At 38.5% G+C, this 24,400-nt stretch overlaps 2 long non-coding RNA genes across 2 annotated transcripts in view; one reads left to right on the plus strand and one right to left on the minus strand.

The window, feature by feature from the left end:
* LOC107051780 overlaps window positions 1–24,400 on the plus strand; it is a 55,111-nt gene that overhangs the window by 23,779 nt on the left and 6,932 nt on the right. Inside the window, exon 3 of the long non-coding RNA XR_001463662.4 lies at window positions 18,136–23,368. This is a non-coding gene — a long non-coding RNA (uncharacterized LOC107051780). The remainder of the gene's footprint in view (window positions 1–18,135; window positions 23,369–24,400) is intronic.
* On the minus strand, window positions 1,922–14,507 carry LOC107051779. Its single transcript, XR_005859481.2, has 3 exons — window positions 14,471–14,507; window positions 10,421–10,475; window positions 1,922–10,074 (listed from the first exon to the last, which is right to left on the minus strand). It is a non-coding gene; the product is annotated as an uncharacterized LOC107051779 (long non-coding RNA).

The following is a 24,400-nucleotide window of genomic DNA, read 5'->3' on the forward strand; positions in this document are numbered from 1 at the left end:
CCAACTTTTTTGCTTCTCCCCATCATGGTCTATATCCATCTCTTTTCTTCTGTTGCTATGCCTCCCTGACTTGCAGATGCTTAGCTTTCTGACCCATAGGCTTCGCTTGCCTCTTTCTATTGAATGCAAATTTGTAAAAGGTGTTCAAGATGTACATGTCCATGCTCACCATGCAAAGCATGGCTAAAACAAGCTGCAGTGTGACGATATACATGAAGCACAGGAGACCTTCAGGAAATGTCTGCTGATCTCTCCCGCAGCTCCCCCGTGGAGACTTTGCCATGGTTACTTACTGCTTGCAGGTGTCACCAGGCTCCCTTGCTCTGCACTCTCACTGAAGTCAAGGAGATCTGAATCCAAGAGCAGAAGTTGGCCTTTAAGATTCACTTCCATGTAGCATATGTTGCAACACTGTACACCAAGAAATGTAACCAAGAAGAACAGTGGTATTTACAGTATGCTAAAATTTAACTATTGCTGTGGCCTTCAGAAGCCTGTGGGACACATCCAAAAGACTGCCCATGTTTTACTTCATCTGACACAAGGTAGGACTCCTACTGTTGTGGAATGAATGGCGCAGTATGAATAAGGATTCAGGTTCTGGTCCCGTGCCCGTTATCAAGCTGAGATGGCCAATGGTGACTAATTTCCTTAATGAGCAGGGTGGGAGAGGTAAAATTGAGTGGAGTGAGGGACAGTGATCTATTTTTTTTTTTTTTTTTTTTGGTAGCAGTGTCAGAGAATAGGCTGTTATTTTAAGAGACATTTAGCAATTAGCAATGAGTTTTCTCTCGGACATCCAGAGTGATGGAGTTGAAGGTGATACAGTGAATAGAGGAGATTGCTACAAAAACATGTGGCTCTGTCACACTTTTTTAAAAGATATTGCCTGTAAAATTACTAATGCAGCAAACAACATAGAGCACATCTGATGAATTTTATAGGACAGCAATATACTGTCAGTTATCTCCATCATTCCTCTGCTTGAAAATTCCTTCTTTTAGAAGGCTGACACTCCCAGAACGGTGAGGTAATCCTCATCAAAGAGAGGAAGTGTGAGAGTCTGCTCAAATCTGGTTGTGTGTCAGTCTGCATTTCCAGGTGAGTGATACTACCCACATGCCTGTGTCTATACATTCCCCTGCCTGTAATGCAATTTTGCAGTAGCAGGATTAGAACAGATTGCTGGCATTATGGCAGCAAGGATATTGTTGGGAGTAGCTTGGCAACACTTGTAGGTGTTGTGACGCTGACTCTTTGCTCAAGGGCAAGGACAGAGAGGTGGTGCTGGATACAGAATGGTAAGAAAAATGATGTCAGGAAAGTTCAGAAGATGAAAGTAGTGACAGTAAATAAGTCTGAAATAATTTTAGGTTTACATACTTTAAGTCCTCTGTGACTGAAAACACAGCCAAGAATTGCTTCAGCAATATTCCTTCATAAATCTGCATAATAATCTCTCAGAGGGGCTTTGGTGAAATTACAAGTATTCATTTACTAAATTGGGTTCAGTGTCTGTATCATACGCTGTATGAATATTCAGTGCCATGAATTCACTCAAACTACACTGAAGTTAGCATGGTCCACAAACTATCTCAGATGATAACTCAGGTAGAAAAGTCTTTCTTTAAAAAAAAAAAATATATATATATATATATCTATCCATAAAGAAACTTTTCGCAACTAAGAATAATGGTAATAAAATCACAGGTTTTTTTTTTTTTTTTTTTTTTTTTTGGTGGAGTTTCTGATCTTATATCACTGAATTCAACAACAACATGCTATTGCTAGAAAGGAACCAAATATGGTAACTGCCATTCAGATACAAGAAAACTCTGTTATTGGGAGACTGATAATAGAAGCACTGGATATACAATACTGTGACCTTCATACAAAACTGTGTCTATTCTTACACTCCTGATAAAACTTTACAGAGAGTCAAATTTTGTGCTGCGAGCTGAGATAAACTATAATCTTGTGTAACTCTCCTGTGCTTCATATGCTCAAATACATGGAAAAAAAAATGCATAAAGTAAATCCAGGATAGCAAACATCTGCAGGGTAAAAATTCTCACCATGGTGTGAAGCAGATTGAACATAGATTACCTATGCTCTCGCTGAGCCTTCTCAGCCTATTCTATTTACTCTTGGTCTGGTCTTGCCTGGGTAACCCAAGCTGTCCATCCCTTCCCACCAAGGCAGTTGCTTTGAACATAAGATGCTGTAGCAATTCTACCAAAAAAATAAAAGGTAAATCACATCTTGGATATTTCTGAAGCTGTCTGTAGCAAACTGAGACAGAACCAAGAAGTCACTCAAGCCACATAGAAGGTGGAGCACTTCAAAGGCAAGTTTTCAGTGGGTGGTGTCTGTGGGCCAAAAGGCACAAAAGTGAAATGCGCTGCAGAATGGTAATTATGACAAACTGCTCCAGTTCATAGTTTTTCAATTCCTTACGTCAAATAGGAGTTCAAGCCTTCTTTTGAAGGTGTAACTATTCGAGGTAGCATTTTTGTCAACAGCCATTGCAAACAGAGCAGTAAACTTTCTCCTTTTCTTTGTTCTTTTATTTTTTTTCCCCACTTGGCTGCTTTCCAGGTTTCATTTACTTCCCCATCTCACATGACATTGTGTTATTCATATTCCCAACTCACCTAGAGTTTAAAGGGAGGTGAATTCAATGTTGAGTTCACAAATCTGCACTACTTCTAGGGATTGTGCTTGCATCCTTTCCAAGGTAAATTCTGTGATTTATACTGAAATTGTGCCTCTCCCTTGGTATTTCTGCTGGTTATTCTTCACCTTCATTCATTTCATGGCTTGTATTTTCACCAAAGGTCCAATTTTTGAGATCAAATAGAAGGATGTTTTGAAGGAGTATACACTTCATTATTACAGGATATTTAACCTTTATATCACTTTCTCCATGAGAGGATTCTGATGCCATGACTGCCAGTTTTGCCAATTTTTCTATCAATCAATTCATTTCTATGAAGTCAAGGTCTACCTGTAATATCTTGACATGCATATTTGCTCAATCTGCTTTCTGCCAGCAGAATGGACAAATACCACAAAAAGGGGTGCAAAAGTGACATTGGAGCAACTTCCTCATTCTTTATCAAACTAAAAAGAAAAAAAAAATGAATGATGGTATCAAAGTCCTGCATGGTCTCAAAGGAATTTGTGAATCATGCAGGGAAATGGACTTCTGGCTGGCTGTAGAGTGCTCCAGGAATGAGCATCAGGAGGAGCTGGAGAGCAGGATCAGCTCAGGGCTGTGATTTGGAGCACAGCACTATTCTGAAGATCAGCTGAGTTCATTCTTCCACTGAGTGAGGGCGAAATGGCGAAAGTTGGGCTCCAAGTCTACTACGGAAAAGGAATTAAGTAAAAAAAATGCAGTTTATTACCTGGAAGTTTTCTTACACACACACACACAGAATAATATCATGAAGTCAATATGGCAGCTAGTATGACTGATTTCTTCTGTTACTGAAGAACAATCACTGCCTGCTGGGAGAATTAAGTTGAGCCAATGACCAAACCTTTAGAGAGACACAGTCACATGGAGGAAATGTTAATTAGTAAAGAAAGCACATGCTGATAATTTTGATTTTGAATAATCATTCCTTCAGTTTTAATCACTGTCATCTCCAGAACTCCTCATCTACTGCTGCACAAAGTCAGGAGAAACCCTTAAATTCAGGTTGTTTGTAAAGCTACTGAACAGTTAATGGAAATTTCAGCACCCAGAAGCTGAAGAGAAGGATGGAGCCTAGAGCTTCTTTGCAGGATCCTTATTTCCAAGTCACCTTGTGCTACCTTCTGCTTCCTCCTTGTTTTTTTTTTTTTGTTGTTGTTGTTTTGTGTTTTGTTTTGTTTTTCCTTCCCCCTCTTTTGGTAAAGATATCTATGGACCTTAAACATGATAAAGGAAGTTGAAGGTCATTCCACTATTTCTTCAAACAAATCTGGGGTTTTGTTACAATTTAAAAGGATACCAAGCTATCAGGTTCTTTCCTCTGAAAGTCCTCCAGCTAAAGCTGGGTCACTTTCTCAGTGGCTGTACTTGCCAGGTTAGCATTCAGAAAAATCTTGATGAACAGAGATCCTTCTCACTGGTTGCTCTTCATTCATAGATAAATCCATGATCTTTTATCAAAGCAAGTGATGCCAAATCATCATGGGCTATAAAACACATTCTTGTATTCAAGAAGCAGAAACTGTAAGAATACTTTAGATTATACATCGTGGTACTACACTGTTGCTTAGCAAGGGCATTGATTATGCTCAAGAGAAGTTTGAGGAACAGCTTTCTTTAGTCTCAAATTTGCGACAGTTCCCCTTTGAGTTGGCAGTACATTAATGGAAATGGAAACTTGCCTCATTCTAAATGTCAGAATAATAGAGCACCAAAAACAATTCAGTCATGTCTTTCAAACCACGCACATATGGTTCAGCACCAAATGTCACTATTCTTCCTCACTTCCTTTCCATTTGTCACCATCTCTGTTGATTATCATTGTTTGGGTTAAAACTTTGATGAAGACTCAGTGGGAAGCTCACCTTGACAGTAATTAGAAACCTTTTGCCAGATATGTTTTATTGCTTGATGCATTCTTAACACAGTATTTTCAGATGCAATAGGTTTGAAATAGTCACATACTCCAGAAAAGTTTGATCTGATTCTTCCCTTTCTTTGAGAGCTTTTCTACCACCATGCTGACTTCTGTAGGACAAGTTACACCAGCAATACCCAGTGAAGTGGAAGGAACTTTTTTTCCCTGCATTTTCTCTTGCCAAATACAGAAAAACTGTAAATTAGCTAGCAATTACTCAGATGTAAGATCAGCTTTTTGAAATAATAGAATCATAGAGTTGCTCAGGTTGGAAAAGACCTTGAAGAACATCAACTCCAACTGCAACCTAACCAAACTACCCTAACAACCCACTGCTGAATCATGTTCATGAGCACCACATCCAAACCATTTTTAAACACATTCAGGGAGAAATCTTTTTCATCCTTATAAATGCTGAGATGCTTAACACCAAAATAGAGTTTTCCTTAAGAATGTACGCTGCTCTTAAGCCCTGCCTTTTTAAGCATTGACCTTTTGTATTTTTAAAATGGTAACCTCAGATAATCACTATTACAACAGTTATGATATTGTCAAATGCTAGTTGCTTCCCAGACTTACAGGAAGGTAATTTTTCTGCCCTAAGAGCTTTCAGTCTTAAGGTAGATGTAAAGCAACAGCTAAGACAGACAAAAGGTAGGGGAAACAAAGATGATGCACAAGCCAGAGTTATAAATACAGCATGTAAAAAAAAAAAAAACTATCTTAAGAGACTGATAAATCCTCAAAAAAAAAAATCAAATATTCTAGAGCTGCAAAACACGCCAATTATGCAGTATCTGACCACATGATTGCATGTTGTTTTTTGTTTTTCCTTTTTCTTCCCAAAGTATTTGGTCCCCATTCAATCAGCAGGATGCATCAATTTGATGATTTTTCTGTGGCAAAGTGCTGGAACACAAAAGTAATTGCCTCAATTTTTTTTTTTTTAATATGGGGTAAAGGAGATGTTTTCTTCTGTCTTCTTCCTGATAAACGAACACATTGAGTAAACTCAACTAGAAACATATATTTGCATTTAGAGGTTTTTGAATGATTGAAGCTTCATCCATGAATAAGGGAGGGAAAACACAGTTGTACAAGAGCAAATATTCTTTCCTCTGAACACTAACTATTCTCCCCTTCCCCCAAGTTTTAGAGCAGAATGGAGGATACCACTAGAGATTACTTTACTAATCCTTGCTTTTTCTTAGCTGCTTCTACCAGTGTGTTGCTGTCAGATTCAGAAAAGACAGCTGATACAAACAGGAATGAGCAAGTGCAGCAAACCTGCTTAGCATGAGCTGCAGCTCTGAGCTCAAAATTGGTCTTCTCTGGATATCAGACACTTTGCTTCAAACTTCCATTGGGAGAGTTTATTTTCATTTTCCCTTTCATTTAGCTGTTCTCTTCTTAATCCAAAGCATGGCCTGAAAAAACTGCATTGAAGGGTATACCAACAACTATAGAAAAAAAAACTATTGAATTCTTTCCTTTTCCATTCTCACTCGCATGTATAAGGATCAGAGAATTTTATGCAGATCCAAACCATGTGCAAAACCTTTCAATTGATGAGGAGAACGACAAAGTATTGTCTGCTGTTGTTCCAACTATGGCATGACATAATGGAGGGAACAGGATGAGAGTGAAAGTCTCATTCCTGCAGTAGGGAGTAAGTGCTTGAGAATGGGTAGAGTGGGTTAGGGTAGGTAAGACTGGGTCAGCCAGCTGCCATGTCATGTGAATGTGTTGAGGTGGCCTAGAAATTTCCTTCTGTGGAGGAAAGGCAGGGGAAATAGTTATGATTAGTATTTGCACAGACATTTTCTTATGACAGTCAAACAGTATAAGGTCATTTGAGTGAGGTAATTTATAATTAAGAAACATACACCCTCATTGCATTTCCATCCTTCAGTGTGAAGAATTTAGATCAGCTGAGAAGCCAAGCCATTGTTCTTAAAACAAAATGTGGAAAGCAGCACTATAGAAGTAGTCTTATCATATATTTCTGTTAATGTGGCCAACTGAACAGAGCTTGTGAGTGATCTAATTATGTTAATCCATTATTCCAAACAGCAATTTGTTCCATTTTAAAAAATGCATGAAGAATTAGTTCCCAACAGCCATTTTTAATGACTATTCCCTTTCATAAGGGAAAGTATGTTAATTTGTTTTTTTGTGTCAAATATTAACAGAATTATAAATAAAATCAAAAACACAGTGCTCCTCCTAGAATTCAGTAGTTAAGCATTCTTTTCTAGTCTAAGACTTCCTTTATATATAGAGGTCTTTTACATAATTTGCAGACATCCAAAGAACCTACGTATTCCTTTAGCAACACGAGAGTCTCTAGTAGAAATAAAAATAAAGCTGAAATAGTGCATACTAAGTTCCTTAAAATTCAGTGAGAGGTCTATTGCATTCTGCTGAGAAGGACTGTCAGAAGCTACAGCACATGCATCACAAAGCTTTTAAACAAAACATCTTTCACTTCTCCAGGAAACAAATATCAGCTGTACTTCAAAAATTACTTAACAAAGCTGTTTCATGGCCACTGTATATCAGCACTTATTGCTGTGTAAATTAAAATAGCTAATCAATTAATACAGAAGTAATTTTATTACTAAATGGATAGAGGAGGTACAAAAAGCCCTAATTAAAAGCATTGTCTGTTCTGCTTCACACTAATGATTCTCTAAGAACCAATGTTATTTTTGAATTAGCTTAATCACAAAAGAATTAAAGAGAACAAAATTATTTGTATGAAAATAGTGCACTAAATGCACAGAGGCTAGACAGAAAAAGAATCCAGAGTCATTTCTATCTTTGATCAACTGGCTTGTCTAATCCATTTTACTGTGGATAGTTGGCCTGACATGACTTCAGATTAGTTTAATAGGGATTAAAGTGGCATGAAGTGTATAAATCTATGAATTTGCAAGTACAAACATGTTTAGGAATTCATTTATCTTTAAGGGCAGGAGGAAGGAAGGAAGTTCAAAGTAAAATCTGGATACATTTGTAAACACAGATAATTCTGTGGGAAATTTGGAAAACAACTGAAAACCATGCAATTTCAGCAGTGAATCCTGATGACTTTAGTCAGTTTCTTTGCACAAAAAAGCAATTACTAAAGTCAAACAAGAAAGACCCCAAGATGCAGTACATGGAGAACTGATGTAGAAGTCCTTAGGTAAACCTACAAGTCCTGTTGATTACTGCCCAAATAAAGCAGACCTCTGGCATTCAGCTTCCTGAGCTGGCATGTCAAGCGAATAATGTCTTTAGAGCTAGAGCTGCCAAGAGAAAGGGACCAGAGACAGCCAAATTATGATATCACACCAATAAAACCTCATCGTAGTGACATACATAAAACACTCTGTAAATTGCTTTTTGTAACTTTTAATTTATTAAGAGCTTCTGAACTATGTTTTCATTCTGTGACATGTTTTCATTTACCTCTCATATCCTTCATTAATTTGTTTCCTGTTTGAGAAATAATACCACATTTTTGGCAGTTTGAAACTGCTGAAAAAATATATCATACCATACATGAGTTAGCTTGCCAGAGAATCAGGAGTGTGTGGTATTTTGAATTGCTAGGCTGAATTACAGTGAATTATTTGACTATTTGGTTTGCCTATTATCAAGGTTGAGTCATGAGTGCTGTCTGTCATGCTGCTGTTTGCTTATCCCTAAACACATACTCATAACAGCTTCTGCAGCTGAAACGTGGGGCCTCTGAGAGTTTGGAGATGCTGGATTTATCCTCTGGAGGGTGGTACATGGACCGATTTGCTGGGCGTCTGGGAGTGCTAAGTGAAAGAGATCAGAGTTTTCTCCAGCATTTCTGGGAATAGTTGAGATGTACTTTGAGCAGATATAGCTCAGAATTCAAACATTATAGTCCTGCTCCCTTCCCCGTCACTGTGTTTCTTTGCCATGAGTTTATAAAGGTGACTCAGCCATTCTGGGAATGGGACCAAAGGCATAAATGGACAGAGTAAAACATTAAAATGACTATAATATAGCATCATGTGGCGCTGACACCTCAGGTAGCCATCCGTAAGTCAATTTCGGAGGCATTTATGCTTCTTTAACAGCCTGCTCAGCCCATTTTCCCAGCTACGCCTACACAAATTTTGGTTCAGCCATGAGCTGCAAAGTTTCTGAAGGAAGCCTAAACTCCTTCCCTAACACTCATCTTTGCCCTCATCCCTCAAAACTTCATTTGCATATATACCGTGACTGACTTTATGATCCACAAACTAAAAGGCAGTCCTGTATCAAAGTAGTAGGTCCTATAACTTCGAAGAGCAAAGCAGTGAAATCTTATTACAGGTAGAATACACAACTATTGAAAATATATAGCACATACAGTACCCTACAGTTACTGTACCTTTACAATACTAAGACATTGTATTAGTAAAGGATTATCTGTGACCTAAGTCATACAAGTTTCTTTAAATATTTTTAAGAAATCAAAATGATCAAGAAATGCTTTTAAAAGTAAGGAAATCAGGTGCAAAGTCATCTGCAGTTTCATTTTCTTTCCATTCTGCCAACACAGAGCAGTGGTCAAGAAGAGTGTTGCTACACTTTTTGAAGATGACCTTTCAAGGCCAGGCAATTCAGGTGATATTAATATTTCTGAGTTAAAACCCACAGGAGCAGAAGGGAGTGTTTGAATTGAGGGACACTGAACCTAAAGCAACTTTTTGGATGGATTGATGGGAAGGGCTTAAATGCACTTGGGAAAGACTTCCCACAGTTCACGTGGCAGACAGGGAGGAAAGATCTTACAAAAGCAAGAGGGGCCAAAGGTTTTGTGATGAAAACTGGGGCAGAGAAGAAAAAGCTTATTTTTGTTTCCTTCTGAGATATGGCTCGATTTTGACATGAAAAAAATATCTGCTTCCTGCTGTGTAGGAAGCTCATACCATAAGATCAAAGAATACTGTGTGTGTAGCTGCTGGCTCATATAGATTTTAAAGGACAGGCATCTGGAATTAAGAAAGTCAAACCATTGTGCAAGCAAGAAATGAACAAATGCTCAATGCTAAGCAATACTTACCTAACAAGAAGAGTTGGAGGCTGATTTACACGTGTTCAAGAGTAACCCTAGGGAACCCTGAGGGCTGTGCTTCCACAGTGGTGGAATCTATCCTGGGATGTGCCACACTTCTGCTGAAATCCAGTGATGACAGAGTCACTGCAATCCCATGATTTTGTGATTCTGTTGAGTAGAGGGTACTGTAAAACATACTTTATTAAATCCTTTTCATCTTTCTTTTGTGTGGGTGCTGTTCACTCCTTATACTAAAAGTAAAGAGTATCTTCTAATTTCTTTTTGGGATAAGCTGATGTACAGTGAAAGAATTTTATTAAGTCCACCTCCAACAGTCCATCAGAAAAAGGCAGTGCTTGTATGCTGTTCACTGGAGGAACAAAGCAGTCACTGGAAATGAAACCAAAAGAGAATCTGTGAACTCCCTAGCACCAGTTTCACCTCTAAATACACACCAGCTTGCAACACAGTGAGAACTCTACTCCCCTAAAGCACACTGAATTTCATGCATATTAACAGTGCTGTGAAGGTACAGAGAGGTTATGATCTATAAGGGATATATCTGTAAGATATACATTCAAGAATCAACCCTCCAGGGAGCCAGTCACTCACTTTCCTAGCAAATAAGAAATGGACCTTTCTATGCGCTGCTGTCCTGGGATGCGGAGCAGTTATTTTCCACAGTGCTGTGTGACACCACTGAGAGTTGAGGCTGAAACTCGTGTTGATTTCTTACCTTCTGGTCCAGCTGCCTTCTCATCTCTGAGTCCCCATGGGCATTGCCAGGTGTTCTGGGAAAGGGTGTGAAAAAAAAAAAAGGTAACTCACTCCCCCTCTCTTTCCTCTTATTTTAGACTTCCAGTAAGGAGGAGATTTAAACACACCTCCTGAGAGACTTTTATTGCTAGTGGTTAGGTGTACTGCATGAATATATTTTCTTTTCTGAGTGCCTTTCATATATCAACAGATCTCTCTCTATATGTATTTTACCACCTTTAAATCTTCATTTTGTTAATTTCTGCTGTCAGAATAAATAACAAGATGCTGTTATGTTGCTGTTTAGGAGGTTGTTCTCTTTCAGATTTGGATAGTTAATTCTTGTTTGTGATTATTAACTCCATCAAAATCATTTGAACTTTTCTCAAATTGAGCTGACAGCATTTAGTGATAGGTGCTCCATACATGATTCTTGAAGGCTGAATCTGGGTCTCTCTCATGTTCTCTCTTTTCATATGTTCTCCTGACATTTGATCTCACATAGATACTCATTCCATATCTTAGAGTTTTCAATTTTATTTCCTTTTTTTTTGCTGCCAGAATTATTCTGTTCTCTGTGGATATAGGTTTTTTTTTTAATCAAGTAGTCAATGGGCACTTGCTGATCATGGTATAATTGTTCTGTGTGAATAATCACTGAGGTCATGTGGTTCTTTAAACTTGATGGGACAAGTAAAATAGATATTTAAGTAATCACAATTATGATCTTTGTATTTTACATACATTTACACTGTGGTACTTTATGGTGAATAAAACTTTTTTTTTCCCTCCAAAACTATCACGTATTTCAAAATATTCCCAAGTATTCTGTCACATTTCTCATATGCACAGATAGCCACAGGACTGGATTTTGAACTTGCCTCACTGAAGATGACTTCTAATCACAGAGATAGCAGTTTCTGTTTTACTTCAACCACATGAAGACACCATTGCATTTACCTCACTGAAGTTAAAAGTTAACAGTATTACTTACAGTAACAAAGTATTATAAGCACAAGAAATAGTGAGGAAAAAAAATGATGCATAGCATGCTGAATTTGTTTGCAAGTAAATTTTAAGAGAATGGACAACATTTCTAGGAACTGTTCTTAACTTTTTTTTTTTATCACTCTTGTCTCTGTGGAAGCTGCCATTTTACTTACAGTCCACAGTATGAAGTCTGGATTTATCATGCAGAACAGGACTGGAAGAAGGCAGAAACTTATTCACATGCATAGGAAACTTGGGTCTTTGAAAGGTAAAGCCCTGCTTTGAGAAGTCACAATGTAAAATGGCACTTTTGTCCCCAGTTTTTCTGCCTTATCTGCAAAGTTACATCTGCTGTCATTGGTGCCAAAAATAATTTTATTGACCTTTAAACTTACTAACCCTGAAGAGCAACACAGACCAAGAAGCTGAGCAGCATCCTACTCCTCCCAGTTCACCAGTTCACTATCACAAGGCTAACTCCCTACACATCTCACTTGTCTGAAGAAAATAGGGCTGCTCAAAAAAAAAAAATCTAACACTGTGGCCCCTTGGTAAAGGTGATAATGGGCAGGGAGGAATGAGGTGCTGTATGACTTAAGTTTTAACTGGAGCATGTCAGGCTGAGGATTGAAAACAAAGGTGTTGCCTCTTTTCCTTCCTGTTATTATGGAGCACTCCACTCACAGTGATCAAAGTGCAGAAAGCATAACAGGAGAGTGAAAATGGAGAGGGGAACAGCAACAAGAACAAACCCTAAACAATTCCTGCCCCCCCCCCCCCCCAAATTGAGCCAATTGATTATGAAGTTCCTCCAATTATTATTTGTTATTCTATATACATATGACATAGGTGGCTCCAAAAGTAATGCCTCCTATCTATTTCCTGTGCTCACTTCCACTGTCTGGTCTCCATCAACGTTCAGTTAAGCATTGATGAATGTGAATGGGTATGATTTCTTCTGCAGGGAGGAACTAAGTGACGCTCTTATACACAGTTCTGTCAGATGTCATTTTGTCAGACTGCCCCTCTGCTGCCAGCTGTCACACAGTAACACGTAATGAAATATTGGTGAGAAGGTTCAGCCTTTACTATCATATCACCAACATCAGCCCCTGACATTGTGGGTCAACTTAATAACATAGAAGGCATTACTTTCATAGTAGCCCTGGTATATAGTCTCCTCTCCCTTCCCCAGTATAACACCCTTCTACTTTCCAATATTTAAGTTATAAAGGTTTGTTGTGCTACAGGGTAAGGGTAGATACTGAGAAGAGTCATGGATGAGTCAACACTTCGGGCAAAACAGAGCTTTCAGATAAGACCTTCAGAAAAACAGAAAGAAAAGAATCACTCCTTTTTTTCCCTCTTTTCAATTGTAACTGTATTAAAAAAGTCATGAGAACTAATTGTCATGCAAGGTTAAAGATATTTTATGACAGAAAATATTTGCCAGACTGTTAATCTATCTACCTTTGGCTATATGTAAACAATAACAGGACAGTAAGCTAAGCCAAGCTAATCATTTCCATATGGGGATTTTGTAATAACTTAGAACAAGACAACTTACAACTCCCCACACTTCCAGTATAGAGAGCATGATTAACTTATTGCAACTTCATATGCCTTCTTGATGTAATTGAAGACAGCTGGTGGTTGCCCTAAATTGTATCAAAGGACCATAGAAAAGCTCTGTGCTTTGCTGTGAGAGCCTCTACCACTGTCAAAGCATCATCATCCTGACTCATGAGTCATTCTTTCTTCCATCCTCCTGGGGAGAGGTCTCACTGTGTGAATATCGCGCCCTCATACACAAAGGCTGAACAAAAAAATCGATATTTTCTACAGAATGGGGTGAGATTTGAAACTGAGATGCTTTGCTGCCCTTTTCCCTCAGATGAGGGGGCGGGTTTGTACTTGCAACCATCTTTCCAAGCCTCAGGCTCCCAGATGGCTAATACTCCTGCTTGTTGTGGCACTAACTACAACCTTAGCTCAAACAGGCTTCATTGACTCATCTGCAACTGAGTTGTTATAGGGTATTGGTTCTCCCTTGATTGTGGCTTTTTTTTTGGGGGGGGGGGGGGGGGGGGGGGGGGGGGGGGGGAGGGAAGGAGGGAGGGAGAGGAATTGTTTAGGGTTTTTGTTGTTGCTGCTCCCCTCTCCATTTTCACTCTCCTGTTATGCTTTCTGCACTTTGATCATTGCGAGTAGAGCGCTCCATAATAACTTAACATGATGAAGTAGAAGCCCAGTGTACATACTGTATGGGACTATCTTCTATACGTAGCAAATATATGCAGCTATATGGTTTTTTTTTGTTTATTATAACATTCTTGAATAGAGTTACAAAGATCAAAAAGAATGTGAAATAAGCCAGGGTACACCAGGTACAGGGCTCCTAAGCAGACAGGACTACTTTATCTTTTTAGTGCACACTGTTTCTTAAAAATTAACTGTACCAAATAACACATTCCTTCAGCGATCCTGAAGGAATCCTTCAGAATTCTGATTCCTGATTCCTTCAGAATCTTGTTTCCTACACGTGATTGCCATGAAAGAAACCCATCCAATTCTGCCCTGGCTGAACATTACTACTGTATTTGTTACCTAGAAGGATGGAAAAGACAGACCAAAATTTTAACAACTATAAGCATAGTATATTAAAGGCACATCTGTGACTTTTATGAGCAAATTGGCCATGTAGGTCTTCAAGATACAACCCACAAGGAAGCATGACTAACTTGTATGTCAGCTGCTTCTTCATGGCTCTCTAATTAGAATTTTTTTCTAATAAATGAATACAATTTCTTGTAGAAGATACAGAATATTTGAATGGCACAAAATAAGATAATTAAGACAATATAATTTGAAAGGATATAAGGACAATCAGTTTTAACTATCATATTGCTCTGTAATGCCGTAACATGATGGAAATCACAGCAGTAATATCAGGGCAGCAAAGTCCTAGGCTACAGCAAATAAGGACAAGCCCAAACACAGCAGCCACAGGTAGAGAAAGAAAGGAAGAAAATTTGCTTACCTTTGGAAAACCTCAGGTAGGGAGAGACCTCCAGCATAACACCCTTGCCTCCACTGCCAACCTTAAATGAGATCTGGAATGATGGATCCTGACTCCACCCCTTCCAGTCACTCAGGTGCATTGCATTGCATGCACCTGAGTTCCCCCGGGTTGGACGTGCTTTCCTGCCAGGTTCTCCATCATTGTTTCCAGCTGTGACTTAGCATTTCTGCAACATGCTGTCTTATAGATTGCCTTTTACAGACAGTTAAAATAGCTGGTGTTATCAGCATTTCATTCTGAAGAGATTAGGGCTATCATGTGTAACATGAACCAGAAACCTTTCAGAATTAAATAAATAGATTTTCTTTTCTAGAAACTAGTGATCATAGTAAGAACAGCAAATCTTCAGTTCATTCATGGATAATGGGAGAAGGATATTGCTTACAGATACTAAATTGTGCTATTGTACATCGGAAATTTTTTATTCCTTCTCTCTTATTCCTTCTTCAAATCTTGAAGCCACTGCTTTCATCACTGGATATAATTGAACACAATATAATTGATACAGTACATGATATTGAAGGTAGATCAGCCCAGTCAGGTTTGATTATCTAAATTCTCCTTTGGCCAAGGCAGCCAGAGTAAACTGTCTTTGCAGTCAATAGGGAGAAAATGGTGGTTTTTTTGGTTACATGCATCTCATTTGCTTTAGGTGGCTGCTTTGAGATGAGATGAATAGTGCTCTAGACTCTCGTCTGTATTGCCTATATGCCATTCAACTGAAAGGGGAGACTAGCACTTCTATAGCTATGTAGATGAGTCTTTCTGCTTTTTATTCTAAGTAGCATAATTAGTTGATGCTTGTCGGATCCTTTCAACCTGAAAATGCTGTGTATGGGCTTGTTCTACTCCTCCCCTGTGAGGATGCATGCAAAATATGTATGGATTTAACAATTATTTGTTTTGAGGGAACAATTAAGAAAAAATGCATGGGATGTCCAATGCACTGGAAGAAGCTGAGTTAAAGAAGTTTTAGAATATTTTGTATATCCAATCTCCATATATGCATCGTCAACAGCTTATTACAGTTTTTCCATACCGCGCGATCTAGGCTTTCTGCCAGAGTACTCTTTGGGTATGTTTAATAAGCAGCACCTGGAAGTACTTCCAAGATCACAGATTGAGTTGCGTAGCCCAATGCCACCACCATTCTGGGGGTCAGATTTGTATACATACACTTCTCCCTTCCTCAGTTCCTCATCTCATGGGGGAAGGAAACCAGCCACACGGAGCAGATGGAAGTCATGACAGTTTGGCTAGGGATGTATTGAGATTTAGGCTATTTGGAATGGTGCACTTATCAAACGATTCAGACATATGCTACGTGCCAACTGGTATTTAAGGAGTACACCTCAGTGTAAAAGACCAAGTTTTGCTTCTTACTTACCTATCTGATATTGTTAAAATCAAATAATAGGGACCAAGTACAACCTGAATCCCTCCCCTCCCCCCCCCCCTTTTTTTTTTCCAGACGATGAGTAACAGGGATATTTCTTCAGTAAACTGTTTCCTCAGTAAACCATTTAGGCATCCCTTCCATTGCTGCTTGTAGAGCACACGTGAAGCTATCATTAGGTCACACGGAATGATAAATATACTTTAAACAGTCACATTTTTTCTGTGCTTTCCAGGGGGTGCATTTCACAGGCTGCGCTGCTTTCCATTTTGAGACTGAAAAAATGGTGGGAAATGCTCCCTTGCTCTCCCCTAGTCAAGGTGTGGTAGTAATCACAAGTGAAAGACACTAGAAGCAGCAGCAAAAGGAGAGAGAACTCCTTTGGAATCAGGCTGGACAAGACTGAAATCACTGAAAGCCTTTCAGTTTGCTTTAAATGGAACTGTTGTAGTCTTTGAAGTAATAGAATACATTATGTCTCCCTTAATCTCCTGCATGTGACATAACTGCAGTTGGGGGGAACTGTGCAATTGTTTTCAGCTGGCAAGGATCATATCATGCTTAGAGGGAATCTTACAGAAGATTTCAGGGGAACAAAAATGTTCCAGATTGACTCTTTTCGTAATGTGGTGAAATCTAGAGTCAGTTTGCAATTCAGATGTAGAATTCAACATCCACAGCTTATTTCCTTGGCCTGCCTTTGTCTTCCTTTCTTTCCTTGCAGTTTTTCTGAGTTAACTGCAGTTCTGGGGCTGGTGCCCAAAGTTCTCTACAAAGGCTCTGTTGTTTTGTCTATTAAGACTTGTGTGATTATTATCTTAAAATTTACCTTTTGTGATGGTCAGTCTAAGATGATGCTAAGATGATGTTGCGTGCAAAAGTGCAAGTTGACTTCATAGGCAGTAGATAATATATGGTAAAACATCGTGTGCTGAAACGTTTTTCCCAACTGTTCTCAGATCAGGGCTCATTGCACAAGATTCAGAAGGAATCACATTACTTTTAAGTTACATGACATCTCATTGTAAAATGCTATGCACAAAATCCCTGTGTACCGCTCATTAAGCCAAGGGTTACTAAAAATAATTGTATGTATCCCATTCATGGCATAGTATGTAAGTAACATACTACAGTAACATGTTTCTTAGTACCTGTGTTACTCTTACATAGAGGTAGCCACTATTCAATATTAATCTATCATTATGCAAGATTTACTTCTGCATTATTTATACATGATATATTAACCCTCTGCCTCTTGCTTTCTTTCCTAATCTAGTACTGTGTTTTTTTTCTCTTGATGGCCATTCCTAGAACTGGAAAGCTGGCATTTAAAAGAGATCAGATGCTTAGTGCAATTTGGTTTTTATTTAACACTGCATCCTGGTCTACCAACAGACAAGGAAGTCCAGAGTTCTTGCTCAAGATACCATTAGATAGATCAGTGGTATGGAATTTAGCTATATTCAGTACCCACATGCTCCTGTCTTGAAGAAGTCCTCTGGGATGCTCTGGGATGATTTGTATCCCATAGAACCAGGCACAGGATGCATGGACGGTGCTGGCTCCCAGAAACAGTGGCAAAGATCAGTATGATAAGGCAGAAGAATGTAGGTGGATGTCGGACCTAGCACAGCCTTTCACACATTGTGTCTTTCACAATTGCAGTTTTATTAAAAACAGTGGAACAAGTATTGCCTGTCAGTTGAAAATTCCCATGAGCTGCATTTGCAGGAACTAAGAATCTACATTAGCACATCTGAAGACTTTTTGTTTTGAAGTCTGAGGTCAATTAATGCATGGTGGCACCTATACTTTCTACCCAAAGCTGAACAAAGAAATTGCAAGTTGTCTGCATAGATCAGTAGTGAGCCAGCCAGACCCAGAGCAAATTTAGGCACAATTGATGCACAATCAAGAGCAGCCCCAGACTGGTTGGTCAATGCTCTTTCTGGAGTTCAGATATCTAGGATAACTGTCTCTATCATTTCTCTACCCACATCTCTCATCACTTAGTAGGGATATCGGCCTTTGTATGCAGATACTAAAGGGGAAGTGGGCTATGTTCTGAAATACCATTTTCTTAAACTGAAATCTCTGATCATCACAATCGTTTTTTCTGGATGACAACAGAATTACCATGCCATTGCAATGGATTTAAAGATATTGGCAAGATATGAGCGAGCCAAATTTAACTACTAACAAGACTTTTTGCTTTTTCCCTTTTAAGGATCTGACAACTCTGCAAGACCTTTCCATCCTTGGAACTTATCATACTGGAATTTCTACTCATTCTCATCATAGTGAGCCATCAAGTGCATCACTGGGCAGCACACGGAGGTGCAGGTCATTTCAGAAGAAGATGGGTTATAGGTGGGATTACCCTTGTTTTGAAGAAGGCCATTTGGCTAGATGAAGAGGAAAATGACAGATGATTTAACATTAGATGCCTGTCATTTTCCAGGGACATTACATCTCTTATATGTTGTGTCTTGCAAATCCTGTCATGTGTAGTGTCTGATTTGCTCTCTCCTTAGAAACAGTGTAGAGGAGAAGCTACATGACAGTTCACTGTTTCTAAGCTGGATAAAATGTAGATGTATAAACAGAAGCATTTTTAAAAGTTTCAATAGCAGATCACAATCTACATCTCCCAGCAACAGGTAAGGAGATAGACCCAGAGTGCTGGTTTTTGGCCTCATGCATTTCCTAGGAAATTTCTGCTTTTACTATACATTTTTCCCCGCTGTCCATCTATATCTTTTAATTCCCTGCCTTGTTTTTGTGTAGTGAAGTGCAGTCACTGGACACCTCCATGATATGCCAGGCTTCAGATGAAGCTGCTGCTGGGATGAGGGGCACATGGCCAGAAACGTGGCAGATGGGGAGTGGCACAAGTCCAGGGAGCACTACAAGGGGAGATTGCTGTAATTAGTGGGGAAACCAGTGGCTGATAGCAGACACAGGCATTGTTGTCTGCTTTAGGTGGAACTGCAGCTGCTCTTTTATTGAATGTAATTTTAATAATCTTCAGTGATATTTTATGTCTAATGAGAATCTTGCAGAGAGTGTTTTATTCAGATTCTGTCCTCTCTTTTTCTTAGCTATAGTTGAGCTACTCTATTTTTTAGGTCCTTGAGACAATATAGAAACAACTTTGTGGTTCATTTGCATCTGATAGCTGTTTCCAGAGTACAGTTTCAGCCCACCTTCATCTAACTCTAACTGCATTCACAGAGAAGTTTCCAGTACAACTGATGCTTTGTTGTGAACATCTATGTCTATGTAAATAAAGCAATTAGACGACTATGCTTTGCTGAATCCTCATCACTCTGCTATGTTCACAGAGATGCCTTCTCTTTGTGATTTATATCTATATTTGTTCCTCCTGCAAACACTATTTTCTGTTAATACATACAAATATTCAAATGACAAAGTGAAGCAATCAAAAATATAAACCTTGTAATACAATGCTGGTGTTGTAATTTTTTTTTACGACACAGGAAAGTGTACAGATGAAGGTATGTTGTTTAATGCAATTATAAAACAGATAACTGCCACATAATGTGTTAATGTTTCCCTCTTGTTAAATGCTGACTTTAATTAAATGAACTCTTTACCTAAGAGAAGCAAAATTGATTTTGTGATTTGGATACTGTCAATAAAATCATTGTGACTAGTGAGATCAGATATTATTAATTCAGAACAAATGTACAATTATAAGTTCAAGGCCATTAGTTGTCACCTAATGGAGAATCAAAAGAGCAAGGTTTACCAAGATATTAATTCACAAATTACCCATTTTTCTGACAATTGCATTACTATGATTGTTATAATTAGTATTACCGGTACAAAGACATACTACTTAACGATGAAGTCATTTTGTCATCAGGTTGGTCAACTCATTGCTGATAATACCTAAAACTGGTGTTCAGAGCTAACAAACTAAAGTGACATTTTATAATCACATAAATCCAAACATATGGGAGACTTGTTTCTCCTTGCTGAACTACATACAGATATTCTGTTTTTCCCCCTTGTCTGTCAGTAAAAATGAGATGTATATGAGGACAAAACAGCACAGGGTCACCAGCCAAGAGCTTGGCACTTCCTGAAATGTGGCTGTTGTTTCTGGGACATAGTTTGAAATAAATTGAAGAGGCTTCCTTTCCAATAAGATCTAAGGACTGAAAAACATGCACAACAGCTGACAGCTGAAGGTTGGCCTTCAAAGTTTCTTCCAGAAGATTTTCTTCCATATGTTATTAATCTATTATAATCTATTAGTAAATGGCATTACGTATGTAAGCTAAAAAAAGAATCAGAAATTTGTATTGCACATTACTTCAGTATAGATATGATACAGCCTGCTGAAGGAAATCGAACAATTTCTTAACCTTCCATTTTAATTTAGTAACTTATGTCTGTCAGGGTTTTATATGTCTGGGTTTCTGGCTGTCCCTTTTCAGAACTGCTCTTGTCTCAGCTCTTGACTGGGTAAACTCAAACACAATGCTGCCAAACATAGAGCCGCGGTTACCACTCATCCTGTCAGACTTCATTAGTCCTGTTGTACGTTTGTCTGGGAAAATATCTACCTATCTGTTTTGATTTACTACTGAAACATGAATAGTTTCATTTTAAGTCTATAATTATTTTATGACCTCTGTTCAGAAAAGATGCTAACCTTTTCTTTCTTTCTTTCTTTCTTTCTTTCTTTCTCTCTTTCTTTCTTTCTTTCTTTCTTTCTTTCTTTTCTTTCAAGAACTCCTCTCTGACTTCAATGCATATATTAGCATGGCCCTCTTACATATTGGACATAGTTGACATAGATCAGCCTGTTATATTAAGAAGAACTTAACACACACATTTTGACATTGTTTAGTTTGCTTGCAGTAGAACATACAACACAGAGAGTATCCAAAAGGGATGTCTTTCAGTGGCAGAGCTCTTGTTTTGATTTCTAGCCAAGCAGTTACATGTCCTTCTCAACAGTGAACACCTGCACAAAGAAGATGAGTAGGTGGATATGAAGAAAAAGAACTCCCTGAAAAATACCTTTGAAAGTTCTCAGGTTTTGTTAATAAGTAGCAGTTTAAAGTAGCAGTTTCATTTGGAATCTGAAGATCCTTTGGAACAGTCCAAGAAATTTAAAAAAATAAGAAAAGAAAGAAGTAGAAAAAGATTTGTCTATGAAGTTCTGTAGTTCAATCCAGCATGACATCTTCCAACATAATTAATGACGTGGAAATCATTGAGGTTTGATTCTATTTAGGTAGCTGGAGTTTTGTTGGATAATTTGGTCTTCAGCATCCTTCTCATATTCTCTTCCAAGCTCTGTTTACACTAGATGTTTTTCACTGTCTCTCCTACTCTAAGGGCAGTAATTAAAAGGTTTCTTAGAGCATTTCAACTGCACCCAATATACCTTCACATTTATATGCTTTGTTTGACCTTCAAAAGGTATCTATCATAGCAGAAACTAAAAACAAGGAATCCACGTTAGAAAAAATAGCACTTTTATGCTGATTGATTCCAGATAGTGCAACAGCTACTGCTGTGAATGAGAAGCAACAAATTCACTGACAAACACTGGTTTCAGCGGAGGAAGCTTGGTTAATCCAGGAAGCACAGGATTAGAAAAAGCAATGGGAATTCTGTGACTTTGTCTGCCTTCCAAGTCTTCCCCCAGTGGCTGACAATTACGTGGCTGTCGTTGTTGCTGTGTTGTCTGAAGGCCTTGACAACGTTGGCATCTGTGGATGCTGCTTCCTGAGCAGCTTGTGCAGAGACCCCTAGGCCAGTCACTGACACCTGCTGCACTAATTCCCCAGACTGCCTCCTCAAAGATGCCAAGGAGCATCCCCTAGTTTGCCGGAGAGCAAAGGGGCAGTCCTTGGTGTTCCCAGCTTCACACAATTGTTCTAGAAATTTCTTGCAACAGAGGGCAATGATGATATTGTGGGAAGAGATTAGAAAAAGACTGAGATGCAGTAAATCTGTCCCACTACACATTGATCATATTTATGGAGCAGAACGAATCTTTCAACTCTTTCAAGGGCAAGAAAGACTTGCCTAGGGGGAGCCACTTTGTTGACAAAGCAGCTGGAAAGTAATTTCAGTGCAAGGAGACACCTTGTGCAGCTGCCTGTTTTTGCAGGTGTAAGGCCAGACTTTGTTGCTCTGAAAAAATGTGATGAAGTAGCTGATCAAATGCTCTGATATTAATAATTCAGCTATGTTTTTAACATAATCTGCATGATCTGATTTTGCATCTGACTGTGTTTGTATTATAGAAATATTTCATCAACTGAATTAAGCGAAAGAAGTGTTTGCTGGAGTACTAAATTTTAGGCAGAAAGTTCATTTTTAAATTCATGTACAGTGATTTTTTTTTTTTTTGCTGGGACTTTATTCTAAGTTTTTAAGTCATTGCAATAAACAGAATGGACCATCTTGGGCAGGAAAACAGCCTGTTTAGATGATATGAATACTACCCTCCCCACATGAACTCCCCCAATGTGATGCTGTGTGTTTTTTAATTCTAAAGCTCCTCGTATAAAAATATAAATGCATATATAAAGATTGTTCCTAACCTAACAGTGTTTTAAATAGTAGGTATTTTCAAGAACAACATTTGGAAAACTGACAAGAAAAATTCAGAAAACTCATCAAAGATACTTGTTTTAAATTAATGGCTACACTTTTTGAATTATCAGCAGCAGGGTTTGGAGCTAGCTAGATTTCTCTTGAGTGTGGTGTTTATGGTGGTTTTTGTTTATATGTTGTTAGCTTTTTTCACATCTCTTTATTGTGAATTTCAATTAATCACTGTGTTCCCAGGGGAAGATGAACACTGTCTTGTTTTCTAGAGAACATTTCTTTCACCAGTGGTTCTAGCCCAGCTCTTAGATCCATCTCCAATTATTATAGCTGTAACTTATTTTACAGGTACAAATAAACAGCTTGTAATCCGCTGGTATATTTATTGATTCATAACTTGGTTTTTAGATAAACCTGCTGGAACTCAAATGAGGATTGAATTACGCACTTCCATAACTGGGTTTAGAGTGATTATTGACACATCTGGTCACCATATTTTTGAAAAGGAAAAGGCGTCTCTCATGTTCAAAAACCAGTATTAAGTCTTTACATCTGTGACTGAACTTAGGACATACTCTCCAGCTAGCTTCATCAGGAATTATATTTTTAGAAATACCATATATCTTTACAGAAGTAGATGGATGGGCTCCATGTCTTAAATTGAAATTCAAGTACTAAATCATGCCTCGACATGTAGCTGTTAATACGTGTCAATTGAAACTTCCTCACTCCTTGTCATCCTTCTCCAGATCCTTTCTCCTGCACAACTGAGGCCGTGTTTAAGTTTAAGCTGGCTTACAGTTCAAAAGAATGGGTTGAAGATGGGAAAACACTCAACCTAATGGTCTTCTAGTGATAAGGTAGGAGATAGCCTGAATTAGCACAACTCCCTCTCTGTTTCTGTACTCCTTAGTTGTGTTGACTTTCTCTGGTTGACCTCATCTGAGGGACATTGCTGTGGTACAGTAATAGCAGTTGCCTCTTGCGGTGGAAATGGGCCTTCAGATAATGCCTTTCATGTTGCAAAAACGTGGGGTCAGCTTTTAAAGGCATTTAAGCATGCCAAGATTTGGATAGGCAGAAATGTGATTTTAAAAATTCATAGGAACCTCATTTAGATATTTAGAAGCATTTGAAAATTCCATTTATGGTCTGCCTGCCCAAATACACCTTAAAAGTCAAGTCCTTAGGCCAGGATAGACTACTGTTTGCAAACAATTGGTTTCCCAAATGTTTTTTTTTCCTCCCATTTACAAGTCATCCAGTAATGTAGCCTTATTTTACAACAGCAAAAAAGTAAAAGAATTATTTAAAATATGTTGGCAAGCAATTTTGTAGACATTTTTGAGCTATGAATTGCCATTTGTCAGCTGTTTGTAGTAAATACTTAGTAGACTCTTTGATACAGGATTGGTCTTCCTAAATCACAACGTCTGCACTATTTTCCTGGAACGAATGATGTAACTTTATTAATGACTTCTGTTGCTTTCCATAATGAAATCTCATCATATAATACATTTTGTTTGCTTTGTTTGAAAGGATTTCAGTAAGTGGGGCTTAAATTAGCTGCTTGAGATCAGTTGTACAGACTCCTCAATCGTTCAAATGCTTGTGAAACCTCGTCAGCAAAGGGATAGGGACAAAGTAATTCAAACCTTTTCCCCTTCTTTTGGCAAATGCTTCACACCGTATGGCTTATGGCTACCTTTATCAGCTCTGTGCAAATATTAACTAATCAATCTCCAGAGACTGCTGTTAAACAGGAAAGCCTGGCATCATCCGATTCTACAGTGGGAAACACCTAGGTAAAGACACAGAGTCTAACACTGGGGGATGTACAGGGACAGATTGAGTCTGTAGTGACAAGTGCCACCCCTGCCCAGGATGGGCTG

This window comes from Gallus gallus, chromosome 4 (genome assembly GCF_016699485.2).
Source record: "Gallus gallus isolate bGalGal1 chromosome 4, bGalGal1.mat.broiler.GRCg7b, whole genome shotgun sequence".
Taxonomy (NCBI): domain Eukaryota; kingdom Metazoa; phylum Chordata; class Aves; order Galliformes; family Phasianidae; genus Gallus; species Gallus gallus.